This window comes from Argiope bruennichi, chromosome 1 (assembly GCF_947563725.1).
Source record: "Argiope bruennichi chromosome 1, qqArgBrue1.1, whole genome shotgun sequence".
NCBI lineage: Eukaryota > Metazoa > Arthropoda > Arachnida > Araneae > Araneidae > Argiope > Argiope bruennichi.
This window is the reverse complement of record NC_079151.1, coordinates 19,128,931-19,154,208: the sequence shown is the minus strand read 5'-3', so window position 1 is coordinate 19,154,208 and position 25,278 is coordinate 19,128,931.

The window sequence follows — 25,278 nt, the reverse complement described above, 5'->3', positions numbered from 1 at the left end:
CTATGTGCATTTCTGTGTGCATTTCTCCCTTACATGAGGAAATATTTCATACACTTACAAAGAAAGGAATAAAGGGCGATGTTCGGATACTTTTTGAATTATCGCTCATTATATCCATATGCTATCCATTCGTGGAACATGATGACATCAATGTATTAAAGTTTTATTCACTTTTAAAGAATTCCTATTGCTAATTTCCTTGTAACTTATTCAGTTTTTAAATAAAATATCTTTTAAATATAATTAATATATACATTTTGAGGTTTAGTTCTATATACGTCTGTAATTTATGATTCATATCAACATTCTAACTAACTTAGAGAGCAACTGTCATAAGAATGACTTTATTGACACAAAATATTTTCGTTCATTTCCTATTTTAAATAATAATTTTTTTATTTTCTTCTAGTAGTTTAGAAAAAAAAAAAGAACTATTGAATTAATGTTAGAGTAAATCAATAAGAAAAAAACGCAACAGTTTGAGTGTTGTATTTCTGATGTATGTTATTCCTAACAGTTTTATCAATATGTGCTTCTAAAAAAACAATGAAGGAGTGTCCTGTTACATGTAAACATTTGAAATATGTTTTCAATGATTAGTCTTTTCCCCGATTTTGTTATACTTAAACCTATCATACAGCGTATCAATCAATCATTCATTCTTCAGTGTTCTATTTCACTTTTTTTGTCTTTTTCTCTGATTGTTTTCACTTTTTTTTTTTTTTGTTGTTACTTGATTTCTTAAGTTTTATTCGCTTGTTACCAAATTATTATTTTTAAAGCAATTTCTGTTCAATGTTACAGCAATTTTAGAATTTTAAACACAAAAATAACTTCTGCCTAGAGAAATCGAACTCTGATTTTAAGCTAAAGCACTGTTGAAGTTTTAATCTGATGGGATTAAAGTGACGCCAGACATTTGGTTTAATCGGAAATGTCAAGGGATTTAAATTCATTTAAATCTAATAACTAAAACTATTTAGAAGAAATTAATCAAAATATTTTACTAGAATTGTTAGGAATCCAATGGAAGTATTTCACTGTATTTGGGCGGAAATTAATTTTTTATTTCCAATACTGTTATTTAGAAATTAATAAAACTGGTAGCTTTCATTATTCGGAAAATGGACATATTGGTATAAAATTTTTGCTCTTCAAAGTTTTTTCTTTCAAATAACTCTTACCTTGATCGTATTAACATTACAAAATCCTCCAAAAAATTTCTTTCTTTTAAACATTGTATTTTATAAATCAATTATTAAAAACTAATATATTTTTTTAAATAATATAGAAAACTCTACTAGCATTATTTAGTAATCAATGAAAGGTTTTTTTGAGGTAAACAAAAGATTAATAAGAAAACTAACGAATTTTTTCACTCACCTATATTTAGAAATTGATGAAATATTTTCAATAGCTTTATTTAGGAACTAATTAAATTATAGTACTATCGCTTTGAAGCGTCATCATAATTTTAATATTTGAATTTCTTTATTTAGAAAATTGGTAAACATATAAATAAATTTGCGATTAATAGTTCTTCTCTTTTAAACAAAACAAATATGTTTCAAATCCCAACATAAAAATTTTCTATGCTTAATCAATTAGTTACTTTTTTAGCATACCAAATTCTACAAAATAAAATAAAGATTTCTGACAAAACAATTAAATAGTCTAAATGGTAGTTGAGATTATGAGCATGATTTTATGAGATTATGAGTTGAGATTATGAGATTAACAGCAATATCAAGCAGAAGTTTTAGCATCAAAAATGATAACTAACCTGTTTCTAAGTATAGTGAATCAATTATATTTATAATCGGAAAATAAGAATTTCAAAAAAAATTCTTAAATTCTATTTATAATTTTTTTAGAAATTCCTCTTAAATAAATTTTTAATCCATAATATTTGAAATTTTAAAAACCAATAATGGTCTCATGCGACCAGCTGGTTTGTCAAGAAAATTGGTTAGATTTGTTTTCAGTTAAATCGTTTAGATATAACTGCAGGTCCTGGATTCTTCCAAATTGCTTAAAATTGTAATTATATCATTTTAATTCTCTTACTTAAATAGGCTTACTTTCTAGAGGTATCGTGTTCATAAACCTTTCTAACAGGGACTGTCCCATGAGTTCACAGCTTTGTTAAGAGCATAAATATTCGGTTCATCTATCTTCTAAATTTCGCAAATTCTAATCTAATTAAGTTCTAATTAAAATACTTTTAAACCACTATGAGGTGGACATTCTAACTCTCCAAGGTACACGCGTGCCAAATTTGGTAGCTATTAGGTCAAACGGTCTGATTTGTAGAGCGTCAAAAAACACACACTGACGCACACATTTATCTTTATTACCAGTATAGATTACTTTTTCCTTCAGCGAAAATTGATGAAAGTATTGTCTTCAAACCAATAAATTGGCTTAATAGTTTTTATTCAAAACATTACTACTTCGGCAAGAGTTATTCATATATTATTGGAAAAACAGTCAGACACAGTCACAATAGAGCAACATAACTTTGAATTATTTACATTATTTGTAAGAAATTTTTGCTGATCAACTACATTTTATACTTCTTTTTTTCATACAGGAATTCCTCTTGTTCTGACAGAAAAAAGAAATATCTTTTGAGGCATCCAATTACAAAGGAGTGTTCTGTGTGGCGTCGAACTGTGAATCAAACGCCTAATACTAATAATAAAAATAAATAACTTCATCCTGCCATTAAGATGATGATGCAAGACGATATGTACGGGGCCTTGTCCATGGCCGGAACTCATATGGCCATGATGGACTTGGGTCATCTCGGACATCATCAGCAATCTATGGAACAAGAATCAAAGAAAAAACGTAAGAATGATTTTTTTTCTTTTATCACCAAATCTTTTTAACTTATCTAGTAAAATCTTAATGATTCTTATAATAGTGGCAATTGATTTATCATATAGTGATAACTGATTTATTAGATAGTTATGATAATTAAAATTATTTATCAATGCTCAACTCTTATTCTTATTCTTCTATTTGTTGAAATAACCAGCAGATGAAGATCACATATGATTTCGAACTGTAAAATAATTTCAGAGCTTTAATAATTCTTGAAAATTATTTATATTATTTAACTTAATTTTACAAGATGTGCTTAAAAATGATTTTAAAAAATTCCAATTTATACGAAGCGCAATTATAATTTTAAAAAAATTAAATCTTGGCAAAAAAAAAATGTTTTTAAATATTTCATTATAAAAGAATCACAAACATTTTCCTTCCTTTTTAAAAATCAGTTTTGAAATAAATTGTCCATATTTTATGCTCTCTTTTTGATTTCATTAATATATGAACATTTAAAAAACCGTTTGTATGACAGCCGCTACAGCTATGCTGTCAATAAGGATGCAATTTATTAACATTAATGCTTGAATGTGACGTTCTGAATTTTTTTGCAAAAGACTTCAATTTTACCTAGCAAGTAAAGATGCTGTTTTCATTGTTCATTGTTTCCATTTTTTTCTGATAATGCAATCACTAAAAAAAGGTTCATTTTTAGAGACAAATTATTGAAATTTAATTAACATAGAAAGATGAAGCTGAAAATAATTTGTTAAGATTAGATGTTAGAATGGAAAAATCATTATCTAGAATGGTATAGTTACATTCTAATACTGTAATGATACACAGCTGCTTCCTTGGCGCAGATAATTTTGAAGATATTTCTCATAAATACCACAAGTGGATTAATTACTATAATACATTCTTATTAAATTGTACACAAATTTAAATTAGTATACACTTATTAAGTTAGTACAGCACAAATTTTTCTTATTAAATTGCTTATAAAATTTATAAGCAATTTAATTTAAATATTGGCTTCAAAGAGAAGTAGTAGAAAATATATGCTTTACGAATCGCATAAACAATGTTAAATGACGCAGAAATTCATGAGATTCATAGTTTAGTTATTAAAATTAGATGTAAAAGAAACGACTGAAATTTATTTTTCTTCTTTCTTTTTTTCAATTCTTTTAAAGATTTCACTAATGGAATTGAATACATCGTACCTAAGTGTACATTAGGCTCTTCCAATGTTTTTAGTTATATTCTCATTTACCTTCATAAAAATGAAATAAAATCATTCTTTTAATACTTTTAACTCACTTTTATGTATAAAAGTATAGTTTTTGAAATTTCTAAGCCGTTTTACTTTATATATCTTTCTTGATTACAAATTCATCAAATGCATTTTATATACTCACAATATAAATATACATAATGGAAATTCTTGGGGGAAAAAAATCAGGTCTATCTTTCACTCGAAATAAAAATATTGCGATACGAGATTCAGTAATACATTCAACACGAGATTCCCACGATTATTTTTTTAATCCGATTTATAACTTTAAAGGTCGCCTTGGGGTGGAATCTTAGGTCGATTGTAGAATTTTGACTTCGAAGGCAAAGGATCGCGTGATTCACAGTCCAGTAACAACAAGAATTTTATCAAGCTGATGACTCTATATGCGACTTTAATGTACATTGAATTATATTGCGGGATACTTCTTGATTAACTTCAAAACGGAGTGTAAAGGACCCAAATCTGCATTCTTAGTAAGAAGTCTGAGCTAATATCTTGATAATAAGAAACATCAAGGGGATAGTATAGAGGTCTTATGTCTAATTTTATATCTCTGGGGAAAGGGGGACCTCAGATATCGAAATAAGAAACTAGTGAATGTAATAGTTAGCAAATTCACCCTTTTCTGGAGGGTACAATTATGGTGATGTTGGTTCGCTAACGAGCCAACAAACCTATCGCCGCTGACGGGTCTTACCTATGTCTATAGGGTCATCGCATGCGCCACTAATAATGAGAGCTGTTACATGTCAGCTGCAAAATTGAATACTATTCTTGATTGTGGGGCATTCAGTTCACTCCCAATGCCTTAATAGGAAGTGGATGAATTCTTTACGATTACCTGTCTTAAAAACGAGTAAAAAAAAGGATATTATGACTTTTTGTTCGGTTTATTTTAATGGCGTATTACAGAAACGTTGCCGTTTTCGCACTGCAAAAATTTCAAATAAAACCAAATAATCTTTTAAAATCAAATACTTTGAAACAATATCGAATAAAAAACGTTGGCATCATTTATCGTTGCTAGGCATTGAACTAGGCTTTAATATTTCTACCAAATGCATTCACCTATCTCAGGTTTCTGTTTGTTTATTCATTTTCTGAGGGAAATTACCTGATAAGAATTCTCTCTGTCTCAAACTTAAACCACCATGATTTTTAATTTCCATATCCTGAATTCAATTTCTCCCCAACAATGGGCTCGATTTCCTCTTGGTTTGCACAGATCCGGCGCTCCGGGCCTTCCTGAGGAAAGGAAGCTATCAAAAAATTGAGATCTACATCCCGAAGGGATTGATAAGCAAAGGTAAGCGAAGATGGTAAGGTAGCCTCGTAGCCAACTGTCGGCCTCATTTCCGGCCTCCAAAACCCTCCCCACGTGACCTCTGACCTCCGACAGAGATACCTACGATTGCCATATGTCAGTCTCATCATCTTCCCTGAAATTCTCCCCCAACGGCGGCTTGGATCCCTTTCCAGTTGTTGAAACTGGGAGCGCGCCGGATCAGAGCTTTCTTTGCGATAAGCGGAAGAATGGTCCAAGGTAAAATTTTCAGTTTTTCGATATAGAAAGCACAGTATCAAAATTTGTATTATTCTGATTTTTAAAAATATATATTGTGGAAAGTAATTTTAAATGGGAGTATGTCTCTTAAAAAATACATTCTTTACAAATCTCTCTTCCCACGTCTTCAAAATTTGCAAGGGTCTTCAAAAATTGCTTCCTTTTTTTCAAATTCAAAAGTATTATTGAAAAAGAAAGTAAAAGAAAGAAATTACCTTAATGTTTTAAATACTGTATTTCCTTATTTTCAGTTGGTCAATGCTTCATTTTTCCTACTTATTCCCCCTTCCCCCAAGTCTGAAATAACCACAATATTAGCACTTTTCAGTGAGAATATTTTGAACAGAAACAGAAAGATTTTTCGATAGGAAAGGGATACCTAAAGTAAAAAAAAAAAAAAAAAAAAAAAAAAATTGAAAAACACTCTTTAAAATTATGTAACATCTATTGTGATTGAGGGCAATTTTTAGTATCTCAAGATATTTTATTTTTGCATATATTTCACCAAATGATGTTTACTTCAAAGATGTGTTTGTATTCATTAAATTAAAAGAATGTGAGGTCCCTGAATTTTCAATATAATCATGACATTCGAAATGGTAAAAAATTCGGAAATATATTTATCTTCTTACAGACAATTAATGATTCAGGGTATTAAAATTCCAGACAGCCAGTAAAGAAAAAATATTTGAAGGGTAAAAAGTCAAAATTTAAATTTTTTCTGTTAGAAATAACATATAGAATATAGTACATCAGTTAAATAGTAAATAAATAATTTGAATTAAAATTAAGATTGTTACTCATTGTTCTTTATTTCCAAAATTAGAAACGTCCAAATGCTATCTTAATCATCCGTACCTTGATAAATTCAACCTTCTTTTCAAATTCTTTGATATTTGTTTGTAATCGAGCTTCATTAATAAAATCACTTTGATTTCACTCCTCTCATTAAAATATGCTGAATGAATATTACAATGTTAAGTCCTTATAAATTCCATTAATTAAAGTTTCGCGTAATCAACAATTTTGTAATTCTGATGTCATGACACAGCTTTTTAGGTGAAAAAGGAACAAAGGAAATGTTTGCCCCTCCCTACCCCCCCCCCAAAAAAAAAAAAAACTGGGCCATAAGTGTGCAACTAAACATGTTTTGTTGTCCTTTATTCCATTTCTGTTAGTGGAGGATGTTTTGAACAAAAATTTAGGTTTACTTACTTTCATATGTATTTTATTTACTCCCATATGCATATTTCCTTTTATTATTATTATTTATTCAAATACTTTCAAATTTATATATATATATATAAGCATATGAAAAATTGAACTGTTGTCATTTTTTTTAACATTAAAGTAAATAACTATCTTTCGAAAAAGTATATAAACTTATTTGCTTACAGAGAAACATAAGATTGTAATATATTTATAAAGTGAGTAAATAAAATAAAAACTAATATATATATATTTAAATGAAATTCAGTAATGAATTTCTGTAACACTGTTTAAAATTTAAAATTTACGGATTATTACTAATAAATCCAAACTAAGCATTTTTTGACACTTGAAAATAAAAACTACAATTAATTTTGATTATTAAAATGATATAAATCGAATATTTTTTTTAAAAAAAGATTAAAATACCTCAAGGTTAATAATGGAATTATGTTCTTAAAAATTTCCATTGAGAAATCATATTTAAAATGTGCATTTCAGGTCACTGAGAAAAAATTTTAATGACATTAAAAAAATCTAAAATTAAAAATTATATCATTAAAACTTATTACGTTTCCAACTAAAAGACAATTAAACAATTATTAAAAACGTTGGTTTAAAGCATGTAATAATATAGTTTAAGAAATTGAATCGATTAACCTCAAAAGTGGCTTCCATTTAGGTATCGACACTTTATTTAAATAACAATGTAATTTTTTTTTTTTTTACTGCCACTAATACATTTTTTATTTAAAATATAATATTTTTTGCATAAAATAATAGGATAATAAAGGTCTTTAAAAAGTATTTAGAGCACGAACAGATGAACTGGACGGAAAGCGAAATCTGGGAAGTTTGGTGCAACATTTCTACTGACCAGTTAATGAATGGTTATCTGTTAAGGTAATTTTGTTTATGCAAAATAAGAGAAGAGAGAAAACGCTCTAAAAGTAAATTTGATTTTTTTCTTTTCAAAAACGCCTTCATTTTGATCCTTTTATCCTTTATCCATTTGGCTCTTTATTCTGATTTCTTGATTGATTATTTGACCCAAAAGATTCATGGAAGTTTTAAATCCTTGAGAAGCACAACAGCACTCAGAAATGTATCAAACTCTATATGATTCTTGACATTTCTTGCGAAGCATAAAACTTCATCTACTAATTTAAACGCGGATGCTTCTTTTTTTGGTATAATTATTTTTAAAATATATTTGAACGCCTTTTTTGATATTTGATAGTTTGTTAATATATTATTCTCTCTAAACCATTGTTAAATTATTCTTATTCTGTATAGTTATTGTAATAGATTTGTAAGAATGTCGCCTTCTTCTTTGAAATATATTTTTATGGAATGTCGCGATAATAAATCGTTATCGAATAACTTGATATGGGCATAAAATATCAAAAATGTCATCTGTCATTTTTAGATATTTTCTTATTTCCAATGTCATGGTAATGATGCGCACGAATGATTTTCTTTTCTTATTGAGAAATTATTCAGAGATAACCTGATTATTAAACATGACGCCAAAATCGTAGTGATTCGGTGATAAGATTTTTAAAAAATGTCTAGTTATATCAAAATGTTGTTTTTCATTGTTATGTCTCATACTAAAAAAAAAGATAAAGTTATGCAAATGGATGATACAGCTGTTATTATAAGTTGAAAAATTTATTAATCAAAACTCAAAGGTAAAATTGGTGATGAAATTAATATCTCATAGATGGGAAAAGAAATTTAAACAATAATGTGCACTTTGATGCTTGTTGTTGTTGTTTCTTATGGCACTTGCCATGCGATTTAAGCCTGTGGGGGAGCGTTTCTTGTTTTTTAGTAGCTCCAACTAGGCCCAAGATTACAACTTCGCTGCTACTCACGCATCACTCATTCGCTTGCACAACCACTTTTTACAGGAGAGCACATTCACACATCTCACAGATAGAACAACAACCATGTCCAAACTGGGAATCGAACCCAGGAAGCCCAGATCATAGGGAAGACGCGCTATCCCTATGCTAGGACGCCGGCACTTTGGTGTTTTATTTTACTGAGTGGATTAAAAACAATTCATTAATTTCTAAAAGGGACTAAATATCTAATATGCTGATAAAAATCATTAAGATAATAAGATCTTTTCCTTGCTAAATAATGTTTTTATTTAAATTTAACAATTTCTCTAATAATATTTCTCTCTCTTAAAAAATGTTAAGATTTTGATAAATTAAAAATGAATTTAGATGATTTACAATGAACTTGGTAAGTTTTCGGTGTGTTTGGATTATTTAAACGGCTAAACAAGCAGATGAAGAAAAAAAGCCAGAAAGTTTGTTTCATTTACAATCGTAACTGCACATTTTTTCAGTACACAAAAAAGAAAAAAGCAATAATTCTCTAGCTATCTACTAGAAACTGCGTCCTCCCGCCACCCATCAGAAGCTGCATTACCAAATAATGCCTCGAGAACCGCATACAATCGAGCCAACTTTATGAATGAAAAGACTAAAGGTTACGGCAGTGTTCAAGACCACACTGAAAAAGAGGCATTTTAACACTTAATAACGCATCTCCTTGCCGTGCAGACAATGGGATTTTATCTCGCTCGGATCTACAACTCTTCCTACACTTGAATGAAACGACGGGTCGAAGGTCGGGCCCTATCATAAACGAAACGCGTGTCTCGGGAAAGGGGGGGGACGTGCCAAATTGCCCGCAAGGCCCGATGAATAGCCTCAACTGGTTTGCGATTCATTCATTCAGAGGGGATGACATGTGTACCGCGCGCACGAGCTGTCATGAGGGTGGGGGGAGACTAAATATGGTTGACCCCCTCTATTATGAGGTCTGGAAATGATCTTTTGACTGTATTCCTTGCTAGAATGGTAATTATGGGGGAAAGAGCGGCTTGTGTCTTCTGTTGTTTGTAGGTTGCGTTTCACTGGCAATCATGTTTGCTTTTGGATTTAAAAAAATGGATAGTTGAAATATGTGCTGTAAGAAGGTACTGGTTGGTAACTGTGACTGTAACTTGGAAATATATTGCAGATTTTTTAATTTTAAGAGTAAAATGTCCTTTTTTTTTTTTTCTCACAGGAGGAAAATTTTAACTTCGATTATACCCTCAATAGTCCTGACCAACCCTCCATCATACATTCAAAAATTTATTTGCTAAGTTTAAGACATTCTCAGATATTACAATTCCATGCAAAAGTACATATTCCAAAGACAAAAAGCTATCGAATTAAATAACAAAAGAAAAAAAAAGCGGTTAAATAATAAGAATGCATAGAATCGGATAATAGAGAAAACAAAGCAATTAAAAAGGTTAATTGAAAAGTATTTCTGAAAAGAAATTTATTTATTGGATAATATTCAGTGCACATACGTGATGCTATTTCTTCATCAAAAATTATATAGCTGAAAATCTTTCTTAAAATATTCAATAAAAATTAAAAACTAAAATATTATTTTTTTATTTTCTTTATCAGTTATGGCATAAGAGCTTAGCAAGAAGGACATTATTTTCTGTACTTATTTGCTAAAAATCGTCTTAATTTATAAGAAAAAATCATATCTATTTTATAATATTTCTGAAATAATAATGCCAAATTTCATTATTTGATATTTTTATGAGTATACATATGGAAATCTTGAGGTTTATTTTTTTTCACCTAGTTTGTTTCATTATGATTTTTTTATTTGTAGTTATTCCTCTTTGTACAAAAATTATTGTAAAAACAATTATAAAAGCAATAAAAAAGGGAAATCGCAAAAAGTTTTAAAGAATTTTAATTTTAATTTTTCTGGATTTTGCTGAAATCATTAAATATTTTTAATTATTGCTCTCTTATTTATAATATTTACATTTCTTATTTTTTAATTTCTATATAAAAATACATTGTCTGTTAATTTATTTTTCATATAAACTTCAGTTACATTGAATAAAAATTCTGGAATATATATATATATATATATATATATATATATATATATATATATATATATATATATATATATATATATATATATATATATATATATATATATATATATATATATATATATATATATATATAATTTTATAAGATGAACAAGTTGGTGATTAGATATGTATACATCCCCTTGACTTTTACTAAATCTATATAACAGCTTGTGTGGGGTTTCAGTTACAATTACGGTTACAAATGAACTCACGTATGAAGTCGAGAGGAATATTGAGTCTGTGTGTATTTTTTACAACTGTTTCCCTCTTTTCTATTGTGTTTTTCTTTCTCCGTTTTTTTTTTTATTGCAATTCCGGCACCACACTTCACATATGGCAAACGTGCGTATTCAGTGCGCGTGCGGAAACAACTAATCAACTTCATAAATTTTCTTTCAGCAACAATTTTTTTTATTTGCTTTTATCATTAATTTTTTAATGTTCGTTGAATGGCAACAGTGTCGAGTATCCTTGGAAGAGTAAATATTAACATGGAAAGGAAATATTCAATTTTAATGATACAAATTAAAACTTTTCCCCAATATTATTAATTTGTTGGTCATTAAACACTGGCTTGTGTAATTCTTCACTTTTTTGTATTATTTGGAGTTTTTTACTACACAATAAAAAAAAATAATTTTTTAGTGAACATAATATAAGTAATAAAAAAAATATCTAAATAAAAATCATTACATAAACTTCTTTTCTTGTCTCAGTAGACTGTCTCTTAAGCTATTATTTCATCATCTGATTTTGATTAAAAATGACATTAATTTTTCAAAAGGTCTTCGTTTAGTTCTATGACAGAACAATAATCTAACTAATTTAATATGCCACAAACGACTTAGTAAGTAAAGCATAGGAAGGAAGGCAAATATTAAATACATTTATTTTTGACAAAAAAATACTTTTAGAAAAGCTGATATTTAAAAATTTTCTTCACAAATTTTTTCGAATAATTTTTTACTGAATATATATAAAGTAATTTCCTTATGTCTTTGAAAAATTCAGCAATATTTCAAAAATATGTTTTTTTGGTATAAAATTCTAAAAAGGAAATAGTTATGTAATACTTAAAAACCCTTAATTAAAATCGATAAAATGCGAAAAATATATATAAAGCATTTTATTAACATAATTATAATGCATTATAATATGAATTCCGTCAAGCAAGAAACATTTGCGAAGAAATTAGATCCAAATAGTAATCAATAAACAAAGATTATAGAATGATGTCTAAGATTTGCAAACATTGCACGTGTAACTTCCAATAGTCATTAGCCCATTCTCCACATTATAAGCATTGCACCCACTCTTCTCCTCTGATATATTAAAAAAAAGCTTCCGATTAAAAATGCTTCATCGGAGTCCAGTGTTTTACCATTTCAGCGACGCTTTGTCAGATTTATCATGAACACAGCTTCAGTTGAAAGAATCCTCGTCTGATTCTTCTTCAAACTATTCTTTACTTTCTCGTATTCTAAGTACAGAGAAAGTATTATAGTTGTTCAAAAAAAAAAAAAAAAAATTCTAACTTGAAATTTTGAAGAATCTCCGAGTCAGGGAATCTCCATCTCAGATCTCCTGACTCGAAAAACAAATTTTTGGCATAATGTCTACCTGTCTTTTTGTTTATTTGTCTATGGTAATGATAGTTATTAAGTTTGTTATTTATTATTAAATTTAATCAACTGTCTTTACACCAAATTTGTAGATTTCTATCAAACTTTGAGCAAACTCTATTCAGAGAAGTTTGTCTGTTTATTTTTTCAAATATAATCAATACGAAAATTGCAAAATGATCTAGGTAGATAAATTCCGGCGCACAAATTTAATATCTATAATGTTGTTGTTTCTAATGGCACTTGTCATAGACAAGCCTGCCGACTTTAGAAGTCAGTTATTTTAAGCCAAGGGTGCGTCTCTTGTTTTCACCAGTGCCATCTAGGGCTAAGAGCATGACGTCACAACCCTTTTTACGGGGGGGACTACATTCATGCATTTCGTTCACTCATGCACAGATCGCAATTTAGACCTGAATCAGAGAATGATCACCCCTGAACCAGTACCCCGAGTGGTATTACTCTCAACATGGAGGACTTTGTGGCCACGACAGATTTATATGTGTGCCAGCCACCACATACACACACACACACACACACATACAGAGTATTCGGCCGACGGAAATCGATCTAACAACCCAAGAGACGCGAATCCAACGCCCTACCAACCAGGCTATCCCGGCCTTTCTATAATTAAAATTAGCACCAAATCAAACAGGAGGTTGACCGTCTGTCGGTCTGTATTTCAGACACATGTAAACGCGATGACTCAGTGACTTCAATATATGGAATATGGCATGAGATTTTGTGACCAAGAGTACAGTTTTGTGCCAAATTTTTGTCTTAACCGACTGGGAAAAACTCACTTAAAAGACAAATTCGATTTTTCGGATACTTAAAACCACATGGCAGGGATATAGCCGCTAAAAAATTCGTCAAGAATCACAAGATAAATTCAGTAAAAATGCCAGATTCATGCCAAAAGTTAATGTTTCGCAATTATTTTAAGCTAAGGTGTTCTATGTGATATTAGAGAGCAGGCTAGCAAGTTTAGTGGAAACCACTCCAACTAGATCATGATAGTTTGTTTTAAAGGATTATAAATATAGATATAAAAATTGGAAGCTGGAATGATTAGAGACAAATTAAACCTCAAAATGTGTTCTAATAGCTTATGAAATGAGAGGGAAAAAAAACGAGAGTCAAATGAATACAGTTAGAATGACTTACAGAAATTATCTCCTTCCAAAAAAGCACAAAAATGCTCATTATGAAAACTAGCAGTCAGCTGCGCAGATAACGTTAAGGTAATAGGGGCTCAGAAGGAGACATTTTGTCTTTTCCCCCATTAGGTTTGAGCTCTCAAAATAGGATAAACCTACCTATTACATACCTCTATTTCTATTCTATATTTTTAGCCCTTTCTCTGATTTATCAAATGTATGTTGAAAATTCTGTATCAAACTAACAAAAAATTACAGTTCTGTAAAATAATGATTGAATCACTTTATGAGCTGGTTATCATAACACTTTAATTAGAAAGTTATTGGATTATCGTAAAAAATGCTGGAATTCCATAATATTTTTATAATGCTATATGGTGAAAGATTACCCTTTTAATACACATTCTTCAGTAAGAGGATCTGGAAAAATTCTTAATAACACACAGAAAAATTTCGTGTTATATATTAGATCGAGTTTTAATTCATTCAGTAAGTCAGGTTAATGGTTGAATTTTCTCAACATCATTTCTAAAATAATTTACATGAGTATCAATTTATGTTGGAATGTATTTTTGAACATTTTGATGCGTAATTTGAACCATTTCTATCCCAGTTTAATTATACGTCTCTTTTATCTCGTTTACCTGTTCATTGAAATCATAATTGCAAGTTATCAGAGCTAAAATGTTACAGATTAGCTGATGTTTACCTCAAGGTAACTTTAGAAATGGTAATTTTTTTTTTAGATTAAGAAGGTTATGGATTTGATCTTCTTAGAAAAGATTTAAAAGAAGAACAAAATGGTTGAAAGGAGAGTTTAAAGTGACTGCGCTTAGATGGGAGAATAACCTATTTGAAAGATATGAATTGCCAAATTTTTTATTTTTCTCGTTCGCCCAACGTTTAGTTATTCTTGTTTTATCAAAAAACTAATTAATTTACTCCTTATATTAACTCATTATGGGATCTGGGCTTACTGGGTTCGAGTCCCGGTTCGTGCATGGTATTTCTCCCTCTGTTCTATCTGTGAGATGTGTGAATGTGCCCTCCTGTAAAAAGGGGTTGTGCAAGAGAATGAGTTATGCGTGAGTGGCAAAGGCGTACTCTTCGTCCATAGTTGGCGCTATTAAAACAAGAGACGCACCCTATCGGCTTAAATCGCTGTCTTCGTAACAACGGGCTTGTCCAACGATGGCAAGTGTCATAAGGAACAACAATACTCATTTTGGGAACAAGGCTACTAATTATAATATGAGAACAAAGACGGAGGAGTTCAACGGAAAAGGAAAAGTGAAAACTTAATCATTTTTTAATATAATAACATATAATAATTATACTAATTCGCAATTTAAGGCAAATGCTGTTGTAATATCTGCACTGTTCGAAATCTTTAAATTGTTGTATTTGTGAGCAGCCAACGCCATTATGGAATCATGTAATGATTTAAAACTAAACTATTATTAGATTTATCAGTTATATGAGGCACTTTCCCCACCCCACCACCCCTCATAATTTCTTGATCGACACTTTTTTTTTATTTACTTGTTAAATGCTTTTTTTAAAAAAAGTGATGCAGGTTAAGTGTTCCTTTTGTGTTTACAATAATTTAGGAGTATTCAATTTTTTGTCATAGAGATGCAATGATTAACTCCCCCTTAAATAACAGCAAAATAGCTGGCAAAAAAAAAAAAAAAAATACACACACTATAAACTTTTTTACGAAATAAATTTAATAAAATCTTGTTGAAAAAAATACATTTTTATTTGTTTAATAAAAGCTAAATATTATTTATTTTAATTATTTTCTACTTTTTTTTTGCTTTTAATTTCTAATTCAAGGAATTCACTAATTTCAATCACGGAATTATGAAATTAATTTTTCGCAATTTCACTATCAGATGGGTCAAGTATATAGAATAATAAAATTTAATTAAATAAGTCAGTTAACTTATCATTTTGAACAGAAAATATTGAAATAGTATATGATTATCAAAAACACATCAATATACAAAATTCCAAAAACTTTTTGCATAAAATTATGCCATTTAATATAAACCAGTTTTAAATCATTCTTAACATGCCCCATTTCTTAATAAATCTAAATAATATGCTAATGACTATTAGTTTGCAAAGTTATAATAGAGAGTTGAATCTCTGAGATCTATTTATTCTCTATTTTTAGTCAGAAGAAATAATTTTACTGGCTTTTTAATGAATCACGTAATTGCGTATTTAAAGTTTTATATTTATGCATCAATGTGAAAATAATTTTTTAATTTTAGAATATGTCTAGTATTATTTAAGCATATCTGAATAGTGATTAAAGAACCTTACTGTGTGTTTCTAATCCTAAATTATGCGCTCATTTAGTTATTGTCTAATTTAGAAGTTTCTAAACATCGTGTTGCAACTTTAAGAAGAGGAATGTAATACGATTTTGAAAACCCATCATTCTTAATAAACTTGAATATCATAATTTTTCAATGCATATAATTTCTTTCTCTTGTAACTGCAACCGTTTGGTCATTTTCTCTCAACATTGTTAGGTCTGAAATTTAAGAACTCCGAGTTCAAGCATTCCTTGATTCATCCCTCAAATGGGCATTGGATGTTAACAAAAATATTTTTATTCTTCATTTCAAATTAAAACTTTTTCCTGAAATTTAATAAATAAAAATGTTAAGTTCGATATTTTTGAATATTTGATTAATGATTTTCATTTTTTCATTCTATTTTCCTGTTCTGTTCCCAATCGGCAATCACAAAAAATGTTAGAAAAAAAAAAGACTTTACTATGAATAGAAATCTTTGTGATTCAACCCTTTTCCTTGATTTCGTCCATATGATAAACAAGCATGCTATTCCTTACCTGCATGTCTGGGATGGCATATATTATACACTAATAAATCACTAGGATTTCAGATCAAACTATTCAGTTTGTCACTTTGTAGATAGATTTACTTCCATGTCGATAGCATCGTCTCATGTGTGACAGCGTGATCTGTCACTAATGATAGATGAGAAAACGTGCTTATTGAGAGGAATGAAGTTGAGATTGATGCTAACTGCAATCCCATTTGCACTTCTAAGGAATCAAAGCCTGTAATAAATTAGAAATCCGTATATCAAGAAAACGAAGAGTTTCAGTTATTGCAACATAATTGAAGCACTAATATCTAATGAGATATGTTACAGCTTGCATTTCTCTTGATTCGACCTGACCCATTAAATCGTTACAGGATCTAGTAGTTGGTAGTCAGATACGCAGGTTGGATTTACTTAGACTTGAGGTTGATTCTGTTCGTTAAAGCATCTTAAAACACCCAATTACCTTACAAGGGAAACTGACCCACATTTGTGCTAAGTGTGGAAGAAAAATTAGGGAAATAAAATGTCTGAACCTGGCACATAGTTCGTTACTGGAATGTTAATCAATTTACAATTTAAAAAAAATGGGGCTGGTTAAAAGAACACCCACAAGATAAAACGCATAATTTTATTACTCTTATTCATATTCTTTAGCCATTTCACGTCTGGAGAAAACAAGTTATGAGTTGAACTAGTAAAAAAAATTCAAATCATTGGTTCATTAACTAAACATTATTGTTGAGATAAAAAATTTAATAAAAAATAAGAAAGCTTAAAATATTTTAATTTTTTCTGATCATTTGAAAGCAGAATTAGAGGCGTTATATTTGGCAAAGAGAGCATTTTAAGTTAACGTTCTCTTAGCGTATGTATTAACTATATCAAGGAAGCGTGTTAGAGTCTTCATAATACGGCTACGCTTCAAATTTCAACAATGTTGGAAATTCTAACTCCAAGAAAATTTCAACTAAAACTTGAAATCTTTTCGGATAGCATTCATAACCTAATTTCGAAAAGAAGTGAAATTTTCCGAGGAAGCCAAAATGACATTTTGAAATAAACATTCTTTATTCAAGTGCCCAAACGCTGCGCTTTTTCTTCATGTTTAACGAGTAGAAGATAAATAAAAGAGAAATCTCATTTCCAAGTGGCTTTTAAATCGGTCAGATTTGTGGAACAATGAAAATTCCATTCAGACCCGAGCGTTAAACGATGCCATCAGCAGAAATTGTCTCTTGCGTTTCACACACAATTGCTAAGTTCCAATTTCTGTAAAATTTGTGTTGAATAGGCGAAAGCTGAACTTTTTTCTCTTGATGTCGCAACGCACATTTTATGTAGCCTCATTTCCATCACAGGCTTCTCAAGCAAAATTTATGCCCTTTTCAAAGCGAGCTCGGGCTGCCTCATAAATTCTCCAAGTGTCCAGATTTCGCTCGTAAAAACCCTGGCGAGCGGTCAGGCCACTCGATCGCTATCAATCATCCACTAAACTCCGCCTCCCGAGAGATTACATTTCAACCTCTATTCGTCCTGAAAGACATTCTTCAGATAAGAGGCGGGACTGGAAACTTGTCTCACTTGGGAGATGTGGCCAATGACGAAAGAGAATTGCTCCGCCTACCGAATAGTTTGAATACTTAGAGGTTCTTAATGAATGTCTGAATGCGCAGACATCAGATGGCAGTAATGCTCGCTGTTTTATGGCTCTACATTTCATCGATTTCGCAATTCCAAATATTTGTTCTGTACGAAGAAACAAATCGTGTTTCAGACAATAAAACCGAGTTAGATAAAAGTTATATGTCCTATTAAATAAATATGCATTTCATTTTTTTTGAAAAAAAAAAAATAAGATATGAAAAGCTATGCGAAATAATATTTAAAAAAGAAAAAAAAACAGCAAATGTAGAAAGATTGTTTGAAATAGGAACAATGAATGAATATAATGTGATTTTATGTATGATTAGATTTCTTGTTGCACAAATATCATAAAAAAACAACCATTAAATAAATCAAATAACTTTTTGGGCTTAAAATGGCTCGAATAATTGTAAATTTACTCAAAATAATAATTAGAAAAAAAAAATAGCGAATAGTGAAGGAATTTTAGGAGGCTTTTTTTCACATTGCATTTTTATATTGCGAAGTTCACACAAATTTTACAAAAATTAAAGCGAAATATTATAAAAAGGATTCGCATTTATTTTTTTATGAAATAAAAATCATTAAAAATTTACATATCCTTTAAAAAATGCATGATATTCTCACACTAAAAATCCAATAAATGAAAAATTTAAATTAAAATTATAATTCATCTTTGAATTGATAAACTAGTTTTAGGGTTATAAAGTAAATAATCCTACTGATTAAATTCTTTTTCTTTCTGAAATTACCTGATTAATATATTTTGTTTAATGTTGATAGAATTAAAATAAAGAGAAAATGATCTAAAAGTGCTTTTTTTTTAAAATAATTTTAGATAATTATTTTGTTTTTTAGCTGTACAATTCTCCCTTAATAATAATTACCATTTTTAAAATACAAAATGGAAAACTTAAAGCACTTTATTTTAAATTAAACATAATGTTGATGATACATTTAGAGCAGCGAGATAATTTTATGGTTTCATTGTGTATTATTTTTTTAAAAAAAGGCTAAACTGCTAAAGGGGACCTATTTGCTTTTTCTGTTTAATAACTCAATAAAATATATAATAATTCAATAAATTATATAATAATTCAATAAAATATATAATAATTCAATAAATTATATAATAATTCAATAAAATATATCATAATTCAATAAAATATATAATTCGAATTTATTTGATTTTTACTGAGTATATTACCATTTTATTTCAATAAGTTTATTTTTATGAAAGGATAAAAATAAGAAATCATTAAAAAAAAACAGACTAAATACTTGTCAAATTAATTAGATGAAATTAAGGAAACGGAATTGGAAAAGGAAATGTCTCCTCTTCAAAACAATTTGAATGCAAAATTTATTAGAAATACTGATCTCGAATTTAATTAATATCTTTGGATTAAAAAAAAATAACGGCATTTATTAAATTTAATCGCTAATTTATATTATCATTTTCTTTTGCTTTTAAGCAACATTGCTAAATATTTTACATATGATCGAACTTATATTAAAGATTTTACAGAATTATATTAAAGATTTTACAGAAGATCTGCATTCAAATACTTTTTATTCTATTGCACTTTTTTCGAAAAAATAAAAATTCTGAAGTAAGTTTTATATTTTTTAAGTTTAAAAAATGAGAAAACTATAAATTTCAAAGAGGTAATGAAATGTGAATGAATTGCATTATATCTTATTTAATTAAAAAAAATCTTTTATATGATAATTGCTTAAATTTCATATCAGAAGAGAAACAGTGTCATACTGGTTAATGAATTTCATGTAATATATATATATATGAGAATAGTTATAATATATTTTTATAATAACTTCGTATAATTTCATTTTTATAATTCAGTTTATCATCCTGGATTTTTCTAACAGCAATTTCCATTTTCCAGATATTAATGATAATTAACAAATGCCTTGCATGCTAAGAAAATCACTTTTAATGTTTCTTAAGAATCACAGTTAAACTTGCGATTTCCTTTTCATAAACTCCAAACAAATTTTACGGATAATCTTTTTATACTTGTCAGATCCAATGTGACAATTTTGCAACCCACCTACTTTGTGTGATTCATCATTCGCAATCCTCACTCATAAAACAGTATAACTTGAAAAGTTAACTATTCATAACATTTTTCTATTCAAGAAATTATATGTATAAAAAAAAAAGCAATAAAGTCGTAACAAAACCTGAATTATAAATTGTATATGAAACTGAAGTCTCCATATACAATTTCAACAGAACTTACTACTGAAATTATCAATTTTTTTTTCGTTACGCATCATGACTTCCTTTCACAATCCCGATAGCAAATCAACGGCGAACCAGAATGATTTTAAATGCAGTTTTCACCAAAAAGACATTGTGTCAAGGCAACCTGTTGATTCAGCGTCAGCAAATAAGCGGTTCGCGTGCCAGCAGACAGTCCAGATGCGTGTCAGCGACAATTATGAATGAAAAATGACCACAAAATTGTGATACACTGCTCACGCGAAACACCCCTTCTACTAACCACAAAATAAAGGACTACAAGTGTATGTTTTTCGTATATGCGTCCCACATTGGGTCCGTTTATCTTTGTAGCAACATGACTTTCGCAATATTAGGAATTTAAAAGGAGAAAAAAAAAATGTTTCCTGTTTAACAGTAATTGGTTTTTCATTAATCTGCTTTAAGTTTAATGCGTGATTGCAAAGATTAGCCACAAGTTAATTGGCTTGATTCAAATGAAAAAACAAAATTTAGTCTTCAAAGCCGCTAAACCAAGCTTGCTTTTAAATTATGAAAGAAGTAAACTTTAAATTTAAAATAAGAAGCCCAAACTAACCATCACTAATTAATATTAAATATTTTAAATTAAACCTATAACTCATACGAAGCTTCAGGAAGGTATTTATAACAATGAAAGAATTATTGAGTAATTTTTTCTCCATTTTTATAAATTCTTTCGTTTGTTATCTAAGGAAGAGCAATCTATATAGATAACTACACAGAAACTTGTTCACAGCAAGGGGGAAAAAAAAAATGTGCATCTGTAAATTTACTCTGTGAAGCATGAACTTTTTAAAGAAACAACTTATTGTGAATAATAATATTTCATAGAAACACTTATTGTGATTAACACCTCTAATCTTTGAATCGCCTTATGGTTTGTATTTCTCCGTAAAATTTTGATCATTTGTATAAAACTTCTCTGATTAATATTGAGATGGAATAACACATTTATGATAGTTTGATATGCAATTTTTCATTCCTTCTTATGCACTTAAGCACACGATTCACAATGATTACAGAGTTACAACGTTTTTTGAATATTTGAGAAGAATTTTTTTTTTATTTTACTTCATTTTGAAATGGAATACGGAAATATTTATAAAAATTTAAGAGAATTTTCGTTAGTTGTCCACGTTTTCCATGAATTCATGAATTGTTGTGGATCAGCATTCATGCAAGAAACATCAAGAGCAAATGACGCTGAAATATTCTATTTAATAATAGCAATAGTAATGTTTCTAGATATGTTACAAAATTGTTAAAATTTAAAATATTATCGTCAGGTTGAAGCAATATATGCAAATGCTCAATTGATGAGTTGTTGAAAATAGGTATTTCTTTTTGATTGTTAAGCACTGAAAAACAGAGCTACAACTTAGAAGACATTTATATGGAAAATTAAATAAAGATGTCATACTCATACGGGAAACATGAAAGCAGAGTTACGGCTCATGGAAGACTTTTAAAAGGAAGATGAAAGAAAGATTTCATGCTCGTAAGAAAATCACTTGAATTTCTATATGTTCCACATTAAAGAAAAATTCGAAATATGCGCAAGAAAATATTTCACAAGCTTTAAATAATAATAATAATTATTATCTTTTAATATTCAGTTTAAAAAATACTCTAAAACTGTTACGAATCATAAAAAGAAGAAAAAAAAAAATAGCAATATTAATATTTGTTTTAATAAACGGTGCAAATATTTGGAAACAATATCTGTTATTACCATAATGGGAACATTCTTTTAGAAATCGGAAGCTTTTATAGAAAGGAAATTATTCTCTCCAATAAAAAGAAATGGACAAAAATATTACATTTATTTTCATTTTAAATGCTAATAAGCGATTTTTTTTTTTTTTTTTTTTTTTGCTTTAACAAACTAAAACACTTTCTTAAAATTTTTGACAAATTTTGGTAAACAATGTGTGATCGTTAATTGGAGGATAAGTCCCCCATTTCTTTTAAAAATCTGTTATAATCCAAATATTTTAACTTTGGTATGGTTGGTACAGATATTTAGGAAAATGGGTATAGATAATTAGGAAAATATGTAAGGTGCCTGGCTATCGTTCGGAGATCCTACACAAATAGCCAAAAGCGTTAAGGGAAATATTAATTATGTAAAATAAGGCTTTATTTCTTAGTATTAGATACAAATTAAATCAGGTTCCTGTTATTCTTTATTTTTAAGAAAAAGGAAAAAAAAAATCCTTTAATTTTCCTATCCGATTTCTTAATTCTCTTTCATTTTCTATTCGTTTGCTTTCATTTACAGTGTTATATTTACTTTCTTTTTTCAAAATCCCAAAAATGTTATTGCATAATTTCAGTTCTTATAAGAGTTTTCCTTCACCTTGCAATTACGGCCAAACTGATAATGAAAAAAAAAAGTCTCTTCAGATTTATATATTAAAATATTTAATTAATATATTTGGTTAAAATTTATTACTGCTGTTAAAAATTTAAAAATAGTCAAAGTGGCCTAAATTTTGACTGTAATTTTATAATCATTTAATTTTATAACAATTTCCTAATGGTTTAATTTAATAGTAATTTTATAACTTATAATACAATAGTCTCTTCCTTTCATTTATATGATCCTTATCCGATTTCTTTCAGTAAAACGTTTCATATTCAGATAAAAAAAAAATATTTTTGAATATTCTTGTCCTGTTTTCACCCATAACGACCGTGTTATTTTTTAGTTTCGCATGGTTGTCGAACGAGAACGCCGAAGTTAAAGTTTATGAAATTTTAAAATAAATGATTATTTAAAATTCTTCTGACTTTCCCCATTTGAGAAGTTTATACGTATCAACTTTCATAAGTGCATATTACTTAATAATAAATTAGAAACTTTTTAACGTGAATGGACTTTGTATCTTTTAATAATGAAAAAAAAAATGCTAAAGGACTATGGGTACTGTGGGTACAATGCTCAAAATTTTTTATTTCATTCTCATGAAAAAAAGTATAACAACGATACGATAGTAAAGACATTAGATGTACAGTATTTTGATTACTATACACAAAATCAAGAGTTTTATTTTATTCCTTGAATTTATTCTTCATGTTTTGAATTCAGATAGAATTTCTATACAACACATATGAATTTGCTATAGTTTTACGATTACCCTGGTTTAATTACACCAATACAAACACTGAATGAATTCTGAATATTCATTTGTCATTCCGAATTCTTTTGTATAATTATTGCAAACATTATAAATATATTTATTTATTAAGCTTTCATTAAAAAAAGTTACATTGATGCACTTTTGTAAAAAATATGGAAGCTATAATAAACGGCAAATGAATGTGGCATTATGAAAAAAATCGCATTACGAATGATGTGATTGTACGTGCGTGCATCAAAGGATCTTTTGTTTCAAATGTGCATCAAAGTGTGTTTATTTCAAATGTGTTATTAATATGCATCAAAGGATCTTTAAAGAAAACATTCTACGAATTAAGACCAAACAGTCAGATTTTCACATTTCATTTCACTTCATTAATATTACACATAATTTTCTGTTCAAACTTGTTGATTACTGTTAAATATATTAGGATATATTAAATATATTATTGTTCTGAATTGTGCAAAAAGATGCAATGGTGTATATAACTTGCCCTCTTTTCATAAATTAAAGAATGTAAGCATTATTTAATATGAATATAAGAATATTTTAATTTTAAGTATAAAATAAGCGCAGAAGAGATAGGAAAACAAAAGAAAAAGTGTTGACAAAATAAAATGTGACTTTCAGTTGTATCTTGCATTGAAATAATTATTTTACAAAACATTGAAGATTAAGCGTTTCTAAAACCTAGAAATCTATAAATCTCAAATTAATAAACATTGAGCAGATTAATACAGCATGAAAATTTTGATAAGTAAATTGAAAAGAAAAGAAAGGAAAAGGAATTGCAGTAAGTAAATTTATCTTTAAGGACAAATTCTCTTCAATCAAATCGGAGACCGAATGCTAAATTAACATTAAACATAACAGCGATATTTTTTTACTATAAAATAACCGTTTGTGAAAAACATAAGGAATGAACAATAAAAAAGAAGCAGGATGTTGATAAATTAGCATGTATTATTTCTAATGATTTCGGAAAACTATGTCACAAAGTTAAAGAACACTTATTCTCAGTCAAATTTTCATTCAGAGAAACAGGAAATGGGCTGTAACAAGGAAAGTCTTTAAAAAAAGAAAGAAAAAAATCTCCACTATGTGCGATTTCTACATCATTCGTATCTTTCCATCTAATTCAAAAAGAAATCCAAACAGGTAAAATAAATACAGAGAAGTTTGATTTTTTTTTGTTCTAAAATCTTCCCGCACTTAAATCTTCAAACAGAATAAGCCTTTGATTAAAAAGTAAAAGAAGGAAAAGTCAAGTAAAAAGTAAATTTATGTGAAACACATAAACATTTTTTTTTTCTTTTTTTTGCACGCGAATTCATGCATTTCGTATGGAGAAAAAAAAATTAGAGGAAGAACGTTAAAAAAATGTTTTCACACGCCTCTAGATCCCAGAGAAACTGTTTTGTTTAGTCTAGAGAATTCTTGAGCACTTTTTTGTTGCGTGAGTCAAAACATTAGACGAAACTACGTCTCATTCAATTTCCTGTTCATAGGGTTATCTGGTAATGAATTCCTAAATAAAGGATTATTTCAAAAAAGTACCACAAGATGGCGCCACTTTGAAAAGTCCAACCGTAGAGGACAGTTTAGAGCATTTTAACAAAACATAAACTGAAGTATGTGATCAATTAATTGAAAATAGATTT